This window comes from Physeter macrocephalus, chromosome 9 (assembly GCF_002837175.3).
Source record: "Physeter macrocephalus isolate SW-GA chromosome 9, ASM283717v5, whole genome shotgun sequence".
Lineage (NCBI taxonomy): Eukaryota > Metazoa > Chordata > Mammalia > Artiodactyla > Physeteridae > Physeter > Physeter macrocephalus.
The window spans coordinates 80,822,085-80,824,970 of NC_041222.1; positions in this window are offsets into that span (position 1 = coordinate 80,822,085).

Below are 2,886 nucleotides of genomic sequence, written 5' to 3' on the forward strand. Positions count from 1 at the left end.
TGCCAGTGGTAGTTTGATAGGGATTGCATTGAATCTGTAGATTGCTTTGGGTAGTAGAGTCATTTTCACAATGTTGATTCTTCCAATCCAAGAACATGGTATACCTCTCCATCTCTTTGTATCATCTTTAATTTCTTTCATCAGTGTCTTATAATTTTCTGCATACAGGTCTTTTGTCTCCTTAGGTAGGTTTATTCCTAGATATTTTATTCTTTTTGTTGCAGTGGTAAATGGGAGTGTTGTCTTAATTTCACTATCAGATTTTTCATCATTAGAGTATAAGAATGCCAGAGATTTCTGTGCATTAATTTTGCATCCTGCTACTTTACCAAATTGATTGATTCGCTCTAGTAGCTTTCTGGTAGCATCTTTAGGATTCTCTATATGTAATATCATGTCATCTGCAAACAGTGGCAGCTTTACTTCTTCTCTTCCGATTTGGATTCCTTTGATTTCTTTTTCTTCTCTGATTGCTGTGGCTACGACTTCCAAAATATGTTGACTAATAGCGGTGAGAGTGGGCAACCTTGTCTTGTTCCTGATCTTAGTGGAAATGGTTTCAGTTTTTCACCATTGAGGATGATGTTGGCTGTGGGTTTGTCATACATGGCCTTTATTATGTTGAAGAAAGTTCCCTCTATGCCCACTTTCGGGAGAGATTTTACCATAAATGGTGTTGAATTTTGTCAAAAGCTTTCTCTGCATCTATTGACATGATCATATGGTTTTTCTCCTTCAGTTTATTGATATGGTGTATCATGTTGATTGATTTGCGTATATTGAAGAGTCCTTGCATTCCTGGAATAAACCCGACTTGATCATGGTGTATGATCCTTTTAATGTGCTGTTGGATTCTGTTTGCTAGTATTTTGTTGAGGATTTTTGCATCTATGTTCATCAGTGATATTGGCCTGTAGTTTTCTTTCTTTGTGACGTCTTTGTCTAGTTTTGTTATCAGGGTGATGGTGGCCTCATAGAATGAGTTTCGGAGTGTTTCTCCCTCTGCTATCTTTTGGAAGAGTTTGAAAAGTATAGGTATTAGCTCTTCTCTAAAAGTTTGATAGAATTCGCCTGTGAAGCCATCTGGTCCTGGGCTTTTGTTTGTTGGAAGATTTTTAATCACAGTTTCAATTTCAGTGCTTGTGATTGGTCTGTTCATATTTTCTATTTCTTCCTGGTTCAGTCTCGGCAGGTTGTGCATTTCTAAGAATTTGTCCATTTCTTCCAGGTTGTCCATTTTATTGGCATATAGTTGCTTGTAGTAATCTCTCATAATCTTTTCTATTTCTGCAGTGTCCATTGTTACATCTCCTTTTTCATTTCTAATTCTATAGATTTGAATTTTCTCTCTTTTTTTCTTGATGAGTCTGGATAATGGTTTATCAATTTTGTTTAACTTCTCAAAGAAACAGCTTTTAGTTTTATTGATCTTTGCTATCATTTCCTTCATTTCTTTTTCATTTATTTCTGATCTGATCTTTTTGATTTCTTTCCTTCTGCTAAATTTGGGGTTTTTTTGTTCTTCTTTCTCTAGTTGCTTTAGGTGCAAAGTTAGGTTGTTTATACGAGATGTTTCCTGTTTCTTAAGGTAGGATTGTATTGCTATAAACTTCCCTCTTAGAACTGCTTTTGCTGCATCCCATAGGTTTTGGGTCGTCGTGTCTCCATTGTCATTTGTTTCTAAGTATTTTTTGATTTCCTCTTTGATTTCTTCAGTGATCACTTCGTTATTAAGTAGTGTATTGTTTAGCCTCCATGTGTTTGTATTTTTTATAGATCTTTTCCTGTAATTGATATCTAGTCTCATAGCGTTGTGGTCAGAAAAGATACTTGGTATGATTTCAATTTTCTTAAATTTGCCAAGGCTAGATTTGTGACCCAATATATGATCTATCCTGGAGAATGTTCCATGAGCACTTGAGAAAAATGTGTATTCTGTTGTTTTTGGATGGAATGTCCTATAAATATCAATTAAGTCCATCTTGTGTAATGTATCATTTAAAGCTTGTGTTTCCTTATTTATTTTCATTTTGGATGATCTGTCCATTGGTGAAAGTGGGGTGTTAAAGTCCCCTACTATGATTGTGTTACTGTCGATTTCCCCTTTTATGGCTGTTAGTATTTGCCTTATGTATTGTGGTGCTCCTATGTTGGGTGCATAAATATTTACAATTGTTATATCTTCTTCATGGATCGATCCCTTGATCATTATATAGTGTCCTTCTTTGTCTCTTGTAATAGTTTTTATTTTAAAGTCTATTTTGTCTGATATGAGAATTGCTACTCCAGCTTTCTTCTGATTTCCATTTGCATGGAATATCTTTTTCCATCCCCTCACTTTCAGTCTGTATGTGTCCCTAGGTCTGAAGTGGGTCACTTGTAGACAGCATATATATGGGTCTTGTTTTTGTATCAATTCAGCCAGTCTGTGTCTTTTGGTGGGAGCATTTAATCCATTTACATTTAAGGTAATTGTCCATATGTATGTTCCTATTACCACTTACTTAATTGTTTCGAGATTGTTCTTGTAGGTCTTTTCCTTCTCCTGTGTTTCTTGCCTAGAGAAGTTCCCTTAGCATTTGTTGTAAAGCTGATTTGGTGGTGCTGAACTCTCTCAGTTTTTGCTTGTCTGTAAAGGTTTTAATTTCTCCATCAAATCTGAATGAGATCCTTGCTGGGTAGAGTAATCTTGGTTGTAATTTTTTCTCCTTCATCACTTTAAATATATCCTGCCACTCCCTTCTGGTCTGCAGAGTTTCTGCTGAAAGATCAGCTGTTAAACTTATGGGGATTCCCTTGTGTGTTATTTGTTGTTTTTCCCTTGCTGCTTTTAATATGTTTTCTTTGTATTTAATTTTTGATAGTTTAATTAATATGTGTCTTGGT